The sequence below is a fragment of the Aotus nancymaae genome, unplaced genomic scaffold (assembly GCF_030222135.1).
Source record: "Aotus nancymaae isolate 86718 unplaced genomic scaffold, 86718_ANA_hifiasm-v0.15.2.pri h1tg000108l, whole genome shotgun sequence".
Taxonomy (NCBI): domain Eukaryota; kingdom Metazoa; phylum Chordata; class Mammalia; order Primates; family Aotidae; genus Aotus; species Aotus nancymaae.
The window spans coordinates 14,655,051-14,675,300 of NW_026988523.1; the positions used below are offsets into that span (position 1 = coordinate 14,655,051).

General features: G+C 43.0%; 1 protein-coding gene across 6 annotated transcripts in view; it reads left to right on the top strand.

Annotated features, from left to right (window-relative positions):
- RGSL1 (regulator of G protein signaling like 1) overlaps window positions 1-20,250 on the top strand; it is a 144,448-nt gene that overhangs the window by 34,400 nt on the left and 89,798 nt on the right. The window contains exon 1 of one of the 6 annotated variants that reach the window (XM_064370853.1): window positions 17,111-17,421. The exons of the other annotated variants lie outside the window; for them this stretch is intronic. The gene's annotated coding sequence lies outside the window, so the exon portion shown is untranslated. Of the gene's footprint in view, window positions 1-17,110; window positions 17,422-20,250 lie in introns of those variants that run through there. 6 annotated transcript variants of the gene reach the window in all.

Consider the following 20,250-nt stretch of genomic DNA (forward strand, 5'->3'; position numbering starts at 1 on the left):
GAAGGCTTCAGGGATGCTCTGTGGAGAGCAGGTGTGTGTTCTTTGGGGTCTGAGGAACCGAGAGGCTGTGTCTACCCCTCATGGGGGGCTGTGCCTGCCTGGTCAGAGGGAGGAGAGGCTCAGAGTAGGAGCTGGACACACACCCACTGATGGGAGAAGGGCGGTGTCTGTTGTCTGGAGGGTATACATGTGAACCCCAGGGAATCCAGCAGCTTTTGGATCTTCTTCATGGGTTCTTCCCCCAGAAGACACCCTGGAGGGATACAAGGGGCCTTTGGAGTTAGAGGGGGAGAAGAAGGCCCACCTTCTATTTCACTATCTGGGAGAGGGGCGTTGTAGACATCAAGGGTGCCTCAGTGCTTGATCTCAGCATCTCTGCAGCAGCCACAGAGATACCTCTGGAGAGAGATGACTCAGAGGACACGAACAAATGCATCAGCCACAGAGGACTGTGCTCTTTCCCCAGTCTCTCCTCCCTGGGTCCCAGGGAGTGGGTAGGAGGTGACGCCAGGAAGGGAGAAACTGACCAAGGCCCTGTCACAGCCACCTCCAACCTCTGCAGGTTCCTCAGCCTGAAGCAGCCCAACAAGGGGGAGGGGAGTTTGAAGTTGGCCAGATGTTTATAGTTTAGAGAGTACCTTGAGTTGGGATGAATCATTTGCTGACTATACTGGAATGGACCTTTGTTATCTGAGTGACTGAGGTTTTTGTCCAGGAGCAAAGAAAATGAGTTCCACAGGCCGGGTTTGTAGGGCCCCAGGTAAGCAAAACTGCTTCCAGCTTGCACTGAGATAGGCTGAGCTCATTTCGTTAGCCTCAGCTTGTGTCATCTACCACACCATTGGAGCTGTCTGAGCCACAAAGATAAGACCCAATACCTACAATTTAGGAGCTGGTAAAGAACAGTGACAACTTTCATAAAAGGCATACCCTTGGGGAGAAAAGAATTTTGGGAAAAAACTAGGAGTTTACTTGGGGCATTTAAAATTTGAGATGTTCAGAATAGTAGGAGTGATAAAAAATAAAATAAAATAAAAAGTTTGAGATGCCTTAGTGATGTTTAAGTATTGGCATCCATTGTTGGTTACAAAAGTCTGGAGTTCAAGGAAAGGTCAGGAAGAAAGTGCAGATAGATTTGAGAGTTAGCATATAGTTCTGGGGATTTTCAGTGGAGTAGGTATGAAGAACTATGAAGGAACCAAGATTTTTCTCCAGTTTACAAGCTAACAAGTTAGCCTGCCACAGGTTCACGGACGCTGCAGAAGATGTGACTCTCAGCTCACAGACAGAGGGCTTTACTGCAGCAATAGCAGCAGCCAGAGTATCTGCATTTTGCTACCCCAGATCCCAGGGTCTCAATTCCTCAAGCAGCGTGAAGAGTGCAGAAGATGCCCATGCAGTGGGTCGCAGTAGAGGAAAGAAACCCAGGCTTAGGAGGCCTGAAGCTTTTCCAACAAGCAAGAAACATGCCTACCTTTTGCTCCAATGGGTCCACTCTTTCCATGTCCCAAAGCTGTTTGCTGTACAATTATCCTTGAAAAGACAGTCCAGAGTAAAGCCAGTCAGTGGCTCTGCTCATGAACCATGCAGAAATGAGACAGATCTGTGGGGAATTGTCTCTCAACAAACTATCACCTTGCTAAGGAGCACTGTGGAAATTTTAAAGGGCATTTTTGTTTTTTCACAATGACTGACAGTGCCACTGTCATTTCATGGGCCATGGCCAGGTATATTAGATATTCCACAATGCGTAAGAGAGGATCAAGCAGAATGAATTATCTCATACCCCACACAAGTTTTGAATGTTCTGGTAAGCATTTACTTAATTTACCAGCATTAAGTAAATGAGGGAAAGAAACCTATAATTTTTTTTATGTTTTGTTTTTCGAGACAGGGTCTTACTCTGTCGCCCAGGCTGGAGTGCAGTGATGTGATCTCAGCTCACTGCAACCTCCGCCTTCCAGGTTCAAGCGATTCTCCCACCTCAACCTTCCTAGTAGCTGGGACTACAGGTGCTTGCCATCATGCCCAGCTAATTTTTGTATTTTTTGGTAGAGACTGGGTTTCATCCATATTGGTCAGGCTGGTCTTGAAATCCTGACCTCAAGTGACCCACCTGCCTCGGCCTCCCAACGTGCTGGGTTTACAGGCAAAACCCCTATAATTTCTGAGCCTGTACCCTGTCTCTACTCTACAAAATATTCTTAGTACAGCTTAATATACACTTAAAATTCAATCATTTAAATCAAAGGAACATTGTACTTTGTTTTGTTCAGAATTCTATCAAAAGTTATTCAGCACTGGGGGAAAAACACATTTCTAGCAGAAACACCAGTTGTTTGAATCACCACAGTTATATCAGACTCCATTTGTAACTGATACACACAATTATAGCAATTTTGTTGAAAATGTACTTATTCGGCCTTTGTTTCATAAGGTGAAAGATGAAGAAAAATATTTTCTTGAACATTCTCTTCTCTTAAATGGCACTTCTTCTTTAAAATAGCATATAGTCAGATGCTTGTGTCAAATATTGTTGAGAGGTTAATTGAGGAAGAGGATTGAAAATTGACCACTGGGTTTAGCTGTGTAGAAATCATTACCCACTCTGAACGATTTCAGTGGAAAGGTGGGGTCAAGACTCTGTTTGAAGTTGGTTCAAACAGCATGGGAAGACAGGAATTGAGAAATAGTATAAACAGCATATCTGAGAAGATTTCCTGTAAAGAGGAGCAGATAAATAAGGTGGTATGCAAGGCACTTGGTGCCTAGCACATAAAAAAGGCTCAATAAATGTTGCCCAAAGAGGAGCTTCATGACCCATAGGAGGTGCCCAGTAACTGTCAGCCTATTGAATAAGTGTCAGTAAAAAGGACCACAGGGGTGGGGGCTAGTCAGAAAGCCTTCTTGGCATCTTGTCATTTGAGTTTAAAAGAAATGATGGTATTAGAGGAGGAACATAGAGGTAAAAGGGTGTTTCATGCATAAGCCAAGGCACAAGGATGGAAGGGAGAGGGGTTTGGGGAGGAGCAGCTTGCTTGTCAAAGTTGCAGGGGGAATGGGGGGGGGTGGTACAAGGGGAGTTGAAGGGGTGGGAGGACCGCAAGGCTTGAATAGAGGGACCTGGAGAAACAGCGGACAGAAGACCTTGAAGGCCTCATTGTGGTGTTTATGTCGGGTCTGATCAATAACAAACAAGCCAGAGGTCTCAAGCAGTCAGGGACATAACGGGAATGTAGCAGTAGTTCTATTTTTCTGTGCTGTGCTTCTGTTCCAAGTGATGAAATGGAGCAGGTTACAGCTCACGCTCTGGACAATCTAATGAGAAGTGCATGCACCTGCAGTCTCTTCTCAGCGTTGGGGCAATCATGGGAGTAAAATCCTGGGGATAAAGAGTAATAAGAAATAGAAACACGCTTTAGGCATTTAAGAGTGGGCTGGGGAGAAAGGGTCCTCCTGAATGAGTGCATTGGATGCGGCTTTACAACATACTGTGCAGAAAGCCAGGCACTGTCCTTTCGTCTGGCTGTGAGTAGCAAGCTCTGCTTTCTCAAACAGAAGCATGTATGCCTTAATGGCCCCTCTACCATTTCCATGGATCTGGGTGAAAAAAATGGTGAAAACTCAGACCTTATTGAGCATGTCAGAGGCACAGTAACTCATCTTGTCACATACGGTATTGAGTTTGGCCGCATGTTGGTGAAGTCCATTTACCCAGAGGATAGAGTGGTGAGGATGGGTCCAAGAGGCACTGAGTATGGCACAGCCATGAGCAAACCAGGCTTCGGCTCCAGCTGGACCTGACTTTGAATCCCAGTTCCATCTCCTGGCTGCATGGCCTTTGATGAGTTCCTGAACCTCAGTTTTTTTACATGTCAAATAAGAATGATGCTGATTATGGGAATTAACTGTTATCTCCAATGTTTGTTGCCTAAGAAGAATGTTTATCACCAATGTTAATTTTTTTAAATATCATCCTGTTCTGGCCAGTTGTGAAATGATGGAGCAAGTGGAGAACTGCGGGAGAAGCAATGATGTTTTCTGGCTAAACTTGACGATTCTGTGTGGTGAAGTCCACTTGGCTGGAGATGATAGTCTTCTCGTCCACAATCCTATTTTGTTCACATGGTCCAGGTTATCAGGAAAGCTCTAACAGGAGGATGCTATCATTTTGGAATTCTTCAGACTATGACTCAATATTCTTTTTGATCTTGGGGATTCTGTTTGAGCTTTTAGATCACGGGCCTATGTGCAGGTTTGTTACCTGGGTATATTGTGTGACACTGAGGTTTCGGGTACGGATGATCCTGTCACCCAGGGAGTGAGCATAGTACCCGATAGGTAGTTTTCCAGCCTCGGTCTCCCTATCTTCCTCCCACTTCTAGTAGTCCTCACTGTCTGTTGTTTCCATCTTTATGTCCATGAATTCCCTGTCTTTAGCTCCTACTTATAAGTGAGAACATATGGTATTAAGTTTTTCTGTTCATGCATTAATTAGCTTAGGATAATGGCTTCTAGCTGCACCTATGTTGCTACAAAGGACATGATCTCATTCTTTTTTATGGCTGTGTAGTATTCCATAGTGTATATGTACCACATTTTCTTTATCAAGTCCACACCGATGGGCACCAAAGTTCATTCCATCTCTTTGCTATTGTGAATGGTGCTGTGATGAACATACAAGTGCATGTGTATTTTTGGTAGAATGATTTATTTTCCTATGGCTATATTTCCAATAATGGGATTTCTGGGTCAAGCGGTGGCTCTGTTTTAAGTTCTTTGAGAAATCTCCAAACTGCTTTCCACAGTGGCGGAACTCATTTACATTCCCAACAGTGTATAAGTGTTCCCTTTTCTCTGCAGCATCACCAGCATCTGTTATTTTTTTAGTTTTCAACAATAGCCACTCTGACTGGTGTGAGATGGTATCTCATTGTGATTTTGATTCGCATTTCTCTGATGATTAGTGACATTGAGCATTTTTTATATGTTTGTTGGCTTTTTTATATGCATGTATGTCTTCTTTTGGAAAGTGTCTGTTTGTGTCCTTTGTCCACTTTTTGATGGGGTTATATTTTTGCCTGTTGAATTTTTTTTCTTTTTGATACAGAAGTCTCACTCTGTCACCCATACTAGAGTGCAGTGGTGCAGTCTTGACTCACTGAAACCTCTGCCTCCCAGGTTCAAGCAATTCTCCTGCCTCAGCCTCCCTAGTAGCTGGGATTACAGACGTGAACCACCATGCCCAGCTAATTTTTTTGTATTTTTAGTAGAGACAGTGTTGCACCATGTTAACCATGCTGGTGTCAAACTCCTGACCTCAAGTGATCTGCCTGCCTCAACCTCCAAAGTGCTGGGATTACAATCATGAGCCACAATGCCTAGCCTGCTTGTTGAATTGTTTAACTTCCTTGTAGATTCTGGATATTAGACCTTTGTCGGGTACATAGCTTGTAAATATTTTCTCCCATTCTTTAGGTTGTCTGTTTACTCTGTTGATAGTTTATTTTGCTGTGCAGAAGCTCTTTAATTTAACTAGGTCTCATTTGTCAATTTTTTATTTTGTTGCCACTGCTTTTGAGGACTTAGGAATTATTTGCCAAGGCCAATATCCAGAATCATATTTCCTAGTTTTTTTTTTCTAGCACTTTTATAGTTTGAGGGCTTACATCTAAATCTTTAATCCTTCTTGAGTTAATTTTTGTATATGGTGAAAGGTAGGGGTCCAGTCTCATTCATCTGCATATGGCTAGCCAGCTATCCCAGCACCATTTATTAAATAAGAAGTCCTTTTCCCATTGCTCATTTTTGTCAGCTTTGTTAAAGCTCAGATGATTGCAGCTGTGTGGCTTTATACCTGGGTTCTCTATTCTGTTCCATTGGTCTATGTGTCTGTTTTGGTTACTATAGCCTTATAGTATAACTTGAAGTCAGGTAATGTGATGCCTCCAGCTTTGTTCATTTTGCTTTGGCTATTTGGGCTCTTTTTGGTTCCATATGAATTTTAGAATGCCGTTTTACGTTTTAAAATTTTTAGTAGAGATAAGGTCTTACTATGTTTTCCACGCTGGTCTTGAACTCCTGGGTCAAGCGACCCTCCTGCCTCAGCCTCTGAAAGTGCTGGGATTACAGGCATGAGCCACTGTGCCTGGCTGAATTTTTTTCTAATTCTGTGGAAAATGACATTGGTAGTTTGACAGAAATAGCATTGGAATCTGTAGATTGCTATGACCATCTTAATAATATTGATTATTCCAATTCATGAGCATGGAATGTTTTTACATTTGTTTGTGTCATCTGTGATTTATTTCAGCAATGTTTTCTAGTTCTCCTTGTAGAGATCTTTTACCTCCTTGGTTAGATTTATTCCTAGGTATTTTTTGTGTATGTGGATATTGTAAATGGAATTGTGTTCTTGATTTGACTATCAGCTTAATTATTATTGGTGTGTAGAAATGCTACTGATTTTTTACACTGATTTTATATCTTGAAACTTTACTAACTTGGTTTATTAGTTCTAGGAGCCTTTTGGCATAGTCTTTAGTGTTTTCTAGGTATAGATTCATATCATCAGTGAAGAGACATAATTTGGCTTCTTCTTTGCCTATTTGAATGTCTTTTATTTCTCTCTCTTGCCTGATTACTCTGGCTGGGACTTCTATGTACTATGAGAAGTACATAGAAGGAGTGATTTAGGGGATGAAAAGTACCATGTTGAACAGGAGTGATGAGAGTCGGCATCCTTGTCTTGCTCCTCTTCTCAAGGGGAATCCTTCCAGCTTTTGCCCATTCAGTACGATGTTGGCTGTAAGTTCAGAGACAGCTCTTATTATTTTGAGACATATCCCTTTAATGCCTACTTTGTTAAGGGTTTTTTTTTTTTTTTTTTTTTTTTTTTGAGACAGAGTTTCGCTCTTGTTACCCAGGCTGGAGTGCAATGGCGCGATCTCGGCTCACCGCAACCTCCGCCTCCTGGGTTCAGGCAATTCTCCTGCCTCAGCCTCCTGAGTAGCTGGGATTACAGGCACGCGCCACCGTGCCCAGCTAATATTTTTGCATTTTTTTTAGTAGAGACGGGGTTTCACCATGTTGACCAGGATGGTCTCGATCTCTTGACCTCGTGATCCACCCGCCTCGGCCTCCCAAAGTGCTGGGATTACAGGCTTGAGCCACCGCGCCCGGCCTGTTAAGGGTTTTTAACCACAAAGCAATGTTGGATTTTATTGAAAGCTTTTCTGCAACTACTGAGATGATTATATGGATTTTGTTTTTAATTCTCATTATGTGGTGAATCATGTTTATTGATTTGTGTGTTTAGTCAATCTTGCATTCCAGGAGTAAAGCCTACTTTGATCTTGGGGCTTTTGATACAGAGAGGCTGGGCAGGCGCATGGGTAGAGGGAACAAGTAGGCAAAGACAATATTTGTAAACTGGTGACTTTTGGCTGTATCAGCAGCTCAAAACTACAGCTTTCTATTGGATTATTAACTGTTTTTTACTTTTCTTTACAAATAAAACTGTTTGACTTGGAACAAAATATCTAAAGATACAAGTTGTTATTGCAAATGAAAAATCTGAAGGCTTGTTAGTAGCTGGGCTGTGAAGAGGTCTTAAGCCCTGGCTGGGATTATCTAGACATCACATACGTTTCTCTGAGTGCTATGGCCTTGCTTGTTTCATTCTGCCATAGAGTAGCTGCAGTGTCAGCTACATATGGGCAGGCATAGAAACCCACCATGCCCTGTGAGGGAAGAAAGTCTGACACCTCCTTCTAGAAGGGCATTTGCATTCATCTCAAAGTGGAACTCTGAAGGCTGATGATGGGAACCAGCAGCCAGGGCTGCCTCTGGGGTGGGATCTGAGGGGCCTTTGCAAATTTCATCCCCTAAATCACCCCTTCACTTTCCCTGATCCCCAGCCCAGTACCCCTAGCCAAAGATATCTGAATTCTGTCATTGTGTGGAGACTTGGGGCTGGGGCCTGGAATTGGTCTGCCTGAACTTAAACCCTGACTGTAACATGTATTAACTGCATGAATTTGGGTTACTTAGCCTTTCTAAGCTTCAGTTTAGTCATTCTCAAAATGAAGATACTAATTGGCATTATTAGTAGTATAAATTAGAATTTTTTGTGAGATTAAATGAGAAAAAACATATAAAACCTAACTTAGCATCTGTCACAGAGTAACTCACAATAAACCTTGGCAAAGTAGCACTGAAAGCTTAAAGAATAAAATAGATAAATAGATTTAAAAGAAAGAATAAAGTAGATAAAACATGAACATGTGAAAATGTTACCTTGGATATTGATAATATTTTTAGAAAATACTTTTACTAGCATTATTATTTTCAATTTTCACAACACCCTAATAACTAAGAAGAATTATAACTCTTTAAAAATAGATGATGATTTTTGAGGTTCAGAGTAGCTACGTGACTTTCCAACTTCATGTAGTAAGAACGATTAGGAATTCAATTAGGTGGTCCAACTTTGAAAGCCAATTTTTTCATTATAATATGCTGCCAGCATGAATGCTTAGAGAGGAGAGGACAGGGCAATATTAGATGTCACACAGGAAGGAAACATGAAAGGGTGCCAATTGACACTTTTGTGCATGGAATTAGGTGTTGTTGTGGAATCCTTGGGAATCCACATTCAGTTGCACTCCACTTTCCTTTAAAAAATCATATATAAGAAACTTCAAGTATCCAAAATATAGAGAATGTTCAAGAAAGGACAGGCCAGGCATGGTGGTTCACACCTGTAATCCCAGCACTTTGGGAGGCCGAAGTGGGCAGATTACCTGAGGTCAGGAGTTCGAGACCGGCCTGGCCAACATGGCAAAACTCCATCTCTACTAAAAATACAAAATTAGCTGGGTGTGGTGGCATGCACCTGTAATTTCAGCTACTTGGGAAGCTGAGGCAGGAGAATTGCTTGAATCCAGGAGGCGGAGGTTGCAGTTAGCCAAGATCTTACCACTGCACTCCAGCCTGGGCAACAGAGCAAGACTCTGTCTCAAAAAAACAAAACACACAAATGAAAAGAACAAAAGATCACCCTTATAAACTTCAGCTAGAATCAATGTTCTAAAGTTTCAGGCAGTGAAAATTATGCAGAGAGCCACTTCACTCAGAGCCAATTGTCTTTCTTTAGATGCAATGTTAACCAGTTTGCCTAACTAATTCATTCCCTACGTAATAGGACATTATAAGAAACATACTAATTGAAGAAGAAAATTGGCATTGACAAGAGTCTGACAAGAGAATAAACTCTGGCAAGCAGAACAAAATCCTAAAAGATCTTAACAGTTTGGGGCTAAGTGTAAATAATCACAGCACCCTCCCTGCAGCCTCCTCCCACCACCCATGGTGCTCCTGGATGATGTGGGACAGGACAAGTGAGTGAGCCATAAACAATGAAAAGTTAAGTAAATTCAAAATACTTTATCAAAGATGGCAGAGATAGTTCAACACACTTTGACAATATTCATGTCTAAAATGGTTTTAAGACTAAAAAATCAAAAACTATTTTCATTCCAGTTTTCTAAACCATTTGATGGCAGGTAAACTGAGATTTCGTTGTCACTGAAAAGCGATTTGTGCGCATAACTATTATTAAGCTCAGAGGACTAGCAGAAGATTCAAATCTCAAAGTCATGATACCTCATTTTCTGGTGTAATAAAGTGAGTCACCAAAAACTTAACTTTAAATGAATATTTCAAAAATAAATAAAAATTGAGCAGAAATGGCTATAATGCCATCAAAGTATAAGTGGCACAGTATATTATATATGATTTTTTTTTGAGACAGGGTCTTGCTCTATTGCCCAGGCTGGAGTACAGTGGAACAATCACAGTTCACTGCAGCCTGACTTCCCAGACTCAAGCGATGCTCCCACCTCAGCCTCCTAAGTTGGTGGGACTACAGACATGCACCACCATACCCAGCTAGTTTCACATTTTTTATAGAGATGGGGTCTTGCCATGTTGCCCAGGCTAGTCTTGAACTCCTGGGCTCAAGTCGTCCTCCCATCCTGGCTTCCCAAAGTGCTGGGATCACAGGTGTGAGTGACTGTGACTGGCCTATATATGATACTTTTAAAAAATTATTATTATTATTATTTGAGACAGAGTCTCCCTCTGTCACCCAGGCTGGAGTGCAGTGGCACTGTCTTGCCTCACTGCAACCTCTGTCTCCCTGGTTCAAGCAAATTTCCTGCCTCAGCCCCGCAAGTAGCTGGTATTACAGGTGCCCGCCACCATGGCCAGCTAATTTTTGTGTTTTTAGTGGAGACGAGACTTCACCATGTTGGCCAGGCTGGTCTCAACCTCCTGACCTCAGGTGATCCACCTCCCTCGACTCCTCAAAGTGCTGGAATTACAGGTGTGAGCCACTGCGCCCAGCCAAAAACTTAGTTTAAAAAAACTGGAAAACTGAAAAAGAAAAAGAAAGAAGGAATGAAAGTTCTTGTCCTCGCTATACCAAAAGGGTGGCAAATAGGCCTTTGTGTTCCTAAAGTCTGGATCTTCCTAGTTACCCAGGAGAGAAGATAGTTTTTTTGTGTTTTGTTTTCCTCTAAATGCAATGGTACAGTAAATGGTACAGTACTCAAACTATTGAAGAAGGGTCAGGATGGACATTTTGGGTTTTAGGAGGTTAAAAAGCAAGCAGCAGTCCGGCCTGGCAAGAAATCCCAGACATTGGGAAGGGCACAAGACTGTGGGTTTGGCTGGCAGTAGATGCAATCACTCATTCTGAGCAAGACCTCAGAGGAAACAGCAGGAGCTGATGGGATCCTGTGGGACAGAAAGCCCTGAGGCTCTCGCAAGGAGCACTGGTGTTGGAGGTGGCCCAGGGAGAATATGGTCGCTCAGAGAGCTGTCCTCCTTAAAAAGCCCCTGCTGGCTTGAACAGGGACTAAGCTATGGCAGCCCCTTTATTTCAGTGGGTTACAGCACTAGGGAGCTATGGAGTCAGTTCCCCATGGTAGATGAGGGTGAGAGGTGGAGGGGAACAGGGGTGGGGCTTGTTACCATAGCAATAGCAAGAGCACTACTCACAGCCTCCCTTTTCTGAGAATGGCTGGCTATTCAATAGATTTTGAGACTGCATCAGCCGTGGGGTTCTTAGAGAAAAGGAGAAATCGAGGTGGATGATGAAGGGTCTATTTCCTGACAGTCTTGGGGGCTGAAGCCAGTGTTTTCATTTCAGTAATGAGTGACATGGCCAGACACCGTAGTTCACGCCTGTAATCTCAGCACTCTGAGAGGCTAAGCAGGACAGATCGCTTGAGCCCAGGAGTCGGAGACCAGCCTGGCCAACATGGTGAAACCCCACCTCCACCAAAATTACAAAAATTAGCCAGGCATGGTGGCACACTCCTGTAATCCCAGCTACTCAGGAGGCTGAGGCATGAGAATCACTTGAACCCGGGAGGCAGAGTCTGCAGTGAGCCGAGATTGTGCACTCCAGCCTGGGTGACAGAGCGAGACTCCACCTCAAAAAAAAAAAAAAAAAAAAAAGGGAAAGAAAAAAAGAGAAGTGAGTGACATTACTTCTGTTCAGAGTGTGTGAAAATGTTTATGTATAATTTTTACATCTGCATAGGCAGAAAATCAGGAAAAACACCTGTGTTCCCTCTTGCCTGATGTTTGCATAGCCAAGCTGTCAATTCTTATGACTGTTCAAACGGTAAGAGTTATTTTGATGTACCTGAGTCAGCTTTCAGAATGACCCCAGTAACTACATTGTTGCTCTGGGTATATGGAAGTTCTCGCTTCTCTTGATGGGAAACTCAAGCAGGTTTCCTCTGGCAGTGGCATATTCAGGGTCCAGGCCTGATTTTCTATATGGTGTGGCACAAGGCTATTCTAGAACATTCTGGGCTGGCTAACTATTAATACTTGGCTGAAGCATCTCAGTACCAAATCTTGTTGATGCAGGGGGACTCGTGAGACCACTTAGGAGGAACTTCATGTTCTCAGGGGCCTTAAAGCCGCAGACCCTCATCTGTTTCTCTTACCTGAGAAATTGGGCTGTCTCTTATGGGTGTGAGTCCATGATGGAAATAATGCTAATGAGAGTGAGCAGGTGCTCTTTATTATGATCTGAAAACCGTTTAGTGGGCGATTTCTCATGCTCTAACCTTGACTTAAGTAGTTTGGATTTTCTGTACTTGACTCTCATGTCTCTCCTTCCAAGGAGAGAAGTGGAAATCCTTTTCAGGTGGCATGGAACACTATTCCAGTCCAGCAATGTTCTCTGCTTTTTCCTGAGTATTACAGGTTCCTGATGAGAAGGGGAAGGAGGAGAGAGTCATACTTAGGACCCTCCTGTGGGAGAAACCTTAGCCTCCAGGAGCAGTCCTTTCCATATTGTGGAATACACCCTCCCCACCACATGCTTGCAATGGCTTGACTGAACCATGCCCTAAGAAGAAAGCAAAACACCCACCTAGATGTGGAACTGCCCTGACTCAAACGCCCTTACTTTCTCTAGAAAACGGACTTCTCTCTAATGCCTACTCCAAGGACTTTGATTTTCAGCAACATGGCAGACTGATTTAGCCCCCCACTTCCCACCCCGGCAGGAAAAGACATGCTGGATAAAATAAATAAGATGCAGCATTAAAAAAAATTATTTTTAGTCAATATCTGAAGAAGAAAACCAAAATCCCCAGGGGATGAACTATAAAATGTGACTCATAGCTAGAAGCCAAGTTCATAAATGAGTTGATCCTGTGGCTGGCAGGGTGAGACTGGCCCCAGATACAAGTCCTAATAGCTGAGGTTTCCATACAAAAAGGGGGACAGGACATATGATCTTAAGGGACTAAACCTCAGATTCCTGCGTAACAGCTGGATTAGGAAATTTGGAAATGGGGTCCCTTCTGTGTAAGGGAGGCTGGATGAACTCCTCCCACCAGCTCAAGAGAGAGCAAAGAAACTGCTCTCTGCTAAGAACTGCAAGTGGAAAATAAAACAAAGCTCCCATGAGAATCTGAAACCTCTCCAAATTCACACTCCAGGTACCAGGAGTGCACACATCCCAAACTAAGATATTAATGTACAATCTGCTCCTGGATTAGTAAAATCCAGTGGTGTCCAGCACAAGCAGATGAGGCTTGCAAAGGAAAACGCAATCCTGGCTGAAGAGCCCCCAGCCTAAGGAGACTATGTTAGCTTGCTGTCATTTAGAGCCCCCTGCCTAAGGAGACTATGTTAGCTTGCTGTAGCAAAGCCCCTCAAATAGAGTGGCTTAAACAGCAGAAAGTTACCTTCTCATGTTCTAGAAGCTAGGATTCTGAGATCAAGGTGGCAGCGGAATTGGTTCTTTCCGATCGTTGTGAGGGAGAATCTGTTCCAGGCCTCTTCCTCCGCTTCTAGTGGTTTGTGGGCAATCTTTGACATTCCTTGGCTTATAAACATCACCCACGTCTCTGCCTTCATTCCAGCTGTGTTATAGCTATAGTGGTCTACCTGTGTTATGTCTGCATTCTAATTTTCTCTTTTTGTAAAGATACCAGTCGCATTGGATCGGGGTCCACCTACTTCAGTATGCCCTCACCTTAACTTAGATAATTACATCTGCAATGATACTTTTTCCAAATAGGATTATATTCTGGGGTTCTAGAGGGTTCAACATATGGATTTTGAGGGGAACGCAATTGAACCAATAACAGAGGCAATCCCAACAAGGAGGGTCAGCGACACGCACACACACGGAAGGAGAGTAGCACCCCAGGAAGTGACAGAGCAATCTGAAAGAGGCAAGGCTCTGAAACTCACTCTAACTCAGTCGTCCCCAGTAGTCACAGGTAGAGACCATCCTTCATCTAACATGGCTTTTATAAGCATCAGACTAGATAGTGTACGTGCAAGCACCTTGCAGACTGCAACATACTATGCTAACATTCATTTTCATTTTTATTATTTTAGTTAATTAAAGACACTGTAATAAATGTTATTAATTCAGGGCTATGCTAAACTCACATTATCTCATTCAGTTATTACCCATAACCCTGTGTGGTAAATATCTTAATTTTGTGGATAAGAAGATTACAGTTTAGGTAAATTAAGTCATTTGCCTGAAGCCATATGGCCAGGCAGTAGCAGGGCTAGAATTGAAACTTTGGCCTGTCAGGGTCCAAAGTCTGAGCCCTTCTTTATGCTGAATATTTCCCAGGTGTTAAGGCTAAGTTCTAGGCAGTGACCAGGGTGAGGAAGAGGCAAAAGAAAGGAGATGTACTCTATCCTGAAAAGGAAAATCCAATGAGGAAGGTAGATGGAGACTTATTTTAAAAAAGCAAATAAGCATGGTGTTGGGGGCAGGGGGAAGGGGCAGAGAGAAAGAGAACCATGAATGAGACCCAGTCCCTGCCCTGGAGAGGCAAACAGTAGATGTGCAGGAGTGCTCAGGGGTGCAGGCGAGCCTTGTGACCCTGGAATAAAGAATGGCTTGGGGGTGCGGGTCAGGAGAGCTGCAGAACGAGGTGATGTTGGACCTCATCTGGAATATTCCAGGGTATGGGCTTGTTTTGAATCCCAACTCTACTTCTTACAAGTTGTACAACCCTGAACAAGTTACTTAAATTCTCAAAACCTCAGTTTCTTGAACTATAAAATGAAAATAATTGTCTGCCTTCTTAATAGCCACGTGCCTCTTCTTTCTTCCTATAGAATCCCCATTTTGTTTTGTTTAGAGGCGGGGTTACCCAGACTAGAGTGCAGTAGAGCAATCTCAGCTCACTGCAGCCTTGAACTCCTAGGCCCAAGTGACCCTCCCAGTAGCCGCTGGAGTAGCTGGGACTACAAGTGTCTCACTATGGTCCACTATTAAAAAAAATTTTTTTTTAACTTTACTTTAAGTTCTGAGGTACATGTGCAGACCTTGCAGGACTGTTGCATAGGTACCCACAGGCCATGGTGGTTTGCTGCCTCCATCCCTCCATTATCTACATTAGGCATTTCTCCCAATGTTATCCTTCCCCAACCTACCCATCCCTTGCTGTCCCTCTCCTAGTCCCCCACCCCACAACAGACCCCAGTGTGTGATGCTCCCCTCCCTGTGTCCATGTGTTCTCATTGTTCAACACTCACCTATGAGTGAGAACATGCGGTGTTTGGTTTTCTGTTCTTGTGTCAGTTTGCTGAGGATAACGGCCTCCAGCTCCATCCCAGTCCCTGCAAAGGATATAGTCTTGTTCCCTTTTATGGCCCTTTTATGGCAAGCTATTCTCCTGTCTTGGGCTCCCAAAATGCAGGGATTATGCTGTGTGTGGCATTTTTTTTTTTTTTTTTTTTTTTTTTTTGGTATCTATCCTCCTTCCTCTCCTGTACATCAGAGGAGGTAGGCCTGGATGCTGGCGTGGCTGCAGAGACTGAAGCAGATGGAGCCCAGTCAATCATGGGCATGCTCCTTTTCTCCCATGGTGATAAACTGAAGTGTGGGTGGGAAATCCAGGTCTAGTTAGGGACCTGTGAGAAAGATTCTGCTGCAGGGTCTCTGGACGAAGTCCTCCCTTGTCATAAATATAAAGAATATAAAGAAATATATTATCTAGTATATAGACACAGATATATATTTATAGAATAAAGTCTCTTTTCTGCCCCCGGACGTTTGTAAGGATGAGGTAACCGGAAGTGTGGCAGCCATCTCGAAACCACAGTGGTTGCTAATCTGAGGATAAGGTCAATGAGAATGACAGAGAGAAAGCCTAAAAGTAACCTGGATCCCTGATTGATGACTTTGTTCAGCCACTGAATTAAGCAGCTCAGGCTCTGTACTTCCTCTAGAGTTCTTGCTACGTGAGAAAATAAATGTTTTACTGCTTAGGGTCTTCTATTATTTATAGTCAAAAACATCCTAAATGATTCACCTCATAGATCTGTAGGGAGTAAATGAAGTAATCCCTATAAAGTGTTCAGCACTGTGAAATGTTAACAATTATCATTCATAGAACATTCTTATTATGGAATTATATACTGCTTTCTTCTTAACTAACGTTGGCTAGAAAGCCGATACCTACAATATGGCACTTGGACATGCTGAAGGAAGAAGCCTCAAGGTCTATCTGTTCTCCTCCCCACCAGGCTGTCTTTCCCAAAACATTTATCTCCCTGAGATCCAGACCCAAGAGAAACAATTGTTTCTCCTTTCCCTCCCTGTAAGACCAAGAACGTAACCACACCTGAACAGGCTTTTTCACAAGATAATGTACAAGTTAATCTTTGTTCCCTGATCCATTCATTCACCTTGTGTTGGGGGAGACAGGGGCAAAGAGAAAGAGAATGATGAATGAGACCCAGTTCTTGCCCTGGAAGGGCAAACAGTAACTCTTCAGCAGAGTGATCCTCAACAGATGGCTCTTCTCTCTGCTCCCATAACCTGTTTTGCAAGGATGGTATATAGGCTTCTGAACCCCGCTGGGAGGTGGACAGTCACTCTCTGATTCTCCCCATGTATACACAGTGAATAAATTTGTATGCCTTGCTATTAATCTGCATCTTGTCAGTGGTTTTTCAGCGAATCTTCAGGAAGGCCACAGGGAACATATCCCTTGGCTCTTACACTAATATGTGTTGTATTTCTCCAAATATATGTGAGATTATTTTTGGCCAGAACCCAGGCTTCTGCTTCTTTGATGTCCCACTCAGCTGACAAGCAAAATACATAGTTGATGTTTAATATCTATTTCATCATTAATCACTGTATATATATTTTCCCTAAATATAATGCTGATGGACAATCCAACCCAGACTCTGCCCTTTTGATTTGTGGGAAGATTGTGTCCCCAAGAATGTTTTATTTTGCCACCGAGAAGTGAATTCCAGGAGAATCAAAGTAGTTTGAAAAGGGGGGAAATGGCAGACCTTTCTTAAACTGTCTGGAAGCTGCCAGAATCACAGGCTCTCGGGGCTAGAAAAGATTTGGGAATCATCTGGTCCATCCTCATTTTATAGCAGAGGCCCAAAGACTTCCTTAAAGATACAGCAAGGTGCCAGGCTGCGACTCCTAACCCAAACCCTTTTCATTATTTTTCATAACTTCTCTAATTTCTCCAGAGTCAACTTTCCTCACAATCCGAATGAAAGGGAAGCCCTCTCCCGAGAGGCTGTTTGGGCTGCCGGGAATCTGCGGGAATCCGTGCATCTACTTCTTACCAAGGTCGCTCTGCAGAGTTACTGCCAGGGACCAGGTGGCCTGGCACGAGATCTGAGATTCGGCATCCTTTGCTGGCTGCAAACATCAGCCCCTCATGCCTGACAGGTCATTGAGGGTGAGGAGCTGGGAAGAGCCCTCTCTCTGTCCACACACTGATCAGCTCCTAGTGTGGAAGTCTGGGGACAAGGACCATGAGAGACTTCAGAGCCTCATCTGTGTCAGTGCTAAGGGGAGCGTGTCACTGACATCCCTGGGTGAGATCTTGTTCCCTCTGTCCTAGGCTGGCTCTCCAGGGGACCTACCTCCCACCTCCCAACCAGAATGCTCCTACCCTCACCTGCTCCGCACTCCCAAGTTGTTGGCCTATTCAACTTAAATTTCAATGCAACTGTCTACTGCTCCATAGGGATTTCCCTAACTTTCCCCCACCAGAATTAACCACATCCTCCTCTGTGTTCCCACTGCACTTTTTTTTTAAACACTACGATTATAAAATGTAATACAAGATGATTTTAGTTCAGTGTTTTCTGCTAATCAGTCCTTTTCAAACTTTATATACATACAGATCAACTAGGGATTTGGTAAAATGCAAATTCAGATTCTGTAGGTCTGGGATGGGGCCTGGGGTTCTACCTTTCTAACAAGTTCCCGGGGGACACTGGTGCCCGTGGACCATACTTTGAAAGCTACTATTACAAAGATACATAAAATATGTTACCCAGCCTTAAGGAATTCAAAAGGTACTGCTTTTCAATTCCTTAAGGCTGGGTAACATATTTTAAGTGTCTTTGTAATGCCAGCTTTTAGCACAGGATCTGGCCGATTATAGGTGGTTAAAAAATATTTGTTGAATTGCAGTGGAGTAGGTTAAGGTTTCTGGGGTGTTCCTTTTACACATAAATGTGTAATTTATTTTCTTTCAAGTTATTTTATTTTTATCTTTATTAATTAATTTATTTATTGAGACTAGGTTTCACCATCACCCAGGCTGGAGTTCAGTGGCAGCATCGTGGCTCACTGCAGCCTTGAACTCCTGGGCTCAAAGGATCCTCCTACCTCAGCCTCCTAGGACTACAGGCTAGTGTAACCATGCCTGGCTAATTTTTAATTTTTATTTATTTTATTTTTATAGAGATGGGGCTTTGCTTTTTTTGTCCAGGCTGGTCTCGAACTATCACCTTCAAGCAATCCTCCTGCTTCACACTCCCTAACTGCTGGGATTGTAGACATGAGCCACTGCACCAGGCCCATTTTATCTTTAATAACCTGGTAGTAATTTAAGATATGAAGAAAAGAGTCAAACTTGTTCCCTTTATGGGAGATGCTACCATGATTGCCTCACACAGCATGATCAAAGACCTTGATAAGACTAGATTCCAAAGGGCATGGCTGGCGAAAAGGCCTCATGGCTCACAGATTGAAGACTTTGGTTACAGAGTCTCTGAGGGGTAGCAGACAGAAGAGACAGGAAATTTAAGAGACTCTCAGAGGAGAGGTTGCAATTGTTAGGTGAGGACCGTCTTGAAGCATTTCTTAATGGTGCTTCAGTGTCACGAGTATTTGTTATCTGGGGAGAATACAGGAGGATGGCTTGAGTATGATTTTGGAATTCCAAGTAAAAAAAATAAAACAGAACAATAAGGATGGACTGAGCAAGTGTGATGTCCCATAGGGTCAAATTTCTTTAGCATATAGACCCAATCTTTCTGCTCATTAAGGTAATATGGAAAACCATGACCACTTAAGCCAGAGGTTCCAATTCTCTCTGCAGCTGCAGCTGCCAGACCACCTCTCACATTCCCACATGTTTTGCAAGTAAGTGATGTGAACAGTATTAGATACTGTTGTAGCTGAAATGGCAGAAAGAGGGGTGGGGATGTGGGGATCACAGAAGGCAGGATAAATCTGGGCAGGACCCAAATCTCAGCTTTACAGATCCAGAAGCTCAATTTTATCATTTGATCAGGGTTCTGAAGGACTGACTGACACTAATAGATAAACCAGAAAGCCTATTTATTCATTAATGTTGAAGGAGATGTTTTTCTTGACTGAAATACTCATGCCTGCTTGGAAGACCCCCATCCCCCATGCACACCACCCACACAAGCACACACACACCCATCCACACTTTCCTCTTCCTCGTGCTCTGGGATCAGGGTTCCTAGGGACAACTTAACTAGTACCTCCTGGTGAACATGGACTCAGAATATAGATAACTGGGTAAATGCATAGGAAAAATATAGCAGGTAAAGGAAAAACTCGACAAAGTGTCTCTTCTCCAAAAAGATTTCACTTCTCTAGTAATTGCTTTTTTTCTCCCAAATAACATCTTTCTCTTTGAGCAATACTGGATAAAGTCAGATAAATTCTTACTTTTAAATATCTGTGTTTCTGGACCCCATGTTGACCAGCCTCTTCCCTTCTGCTTTTAAAACAACTGGAGATTTCCTTCGAGCTTTTTTCAGTTGTGTTCTAGACTTCAGGATTTATACAACATAGCACTGGGTATCTGTTCATGTGAGACACTTCTGCAGAGATGGTTGCTGTTCTTTGGTGCTGACTCTCCTTGTTCCCCAGTTCTGGTCTCTACTCCTGGAAATATTACTGAGAGGTTAGACAGTGTGGGACCGAAGAACAAGATCCAGCCCGTAGGCCTGCCCGAGTGCGGGGCTCTCCCATGAATTTGTGGGCTCCCTGGGAAGAAGGACTCTCGAAGACTGCAGTGACAGCCCTGGCCCACTTAACTTTTGTGCCTTGTGCTGAGCTTGGTGGGGTGTTCCTGTATTTCTTGTTGACAGCTGCCTTGTGACTGAGCATCTCAGCATATATTTTGTCCTGCTAATAACCATGTGACATCCTGTGAGTCACTTTTCTGTGGGCTTCAGCTTCATCTGTAAAAAAAAGAGGAATTTGGAAGAAATTAGCTTTACTGGCCTCATCCAGTCCTAAGACTAACAAAGTATTTATTTATTTAATATATTTATTTTATATGTACTTATTATACATTTAACATAATTAGCATATAATGTAATATAATACAATACATAGATTTAATATAAAAAGATTTATTTATTTATTTAGGT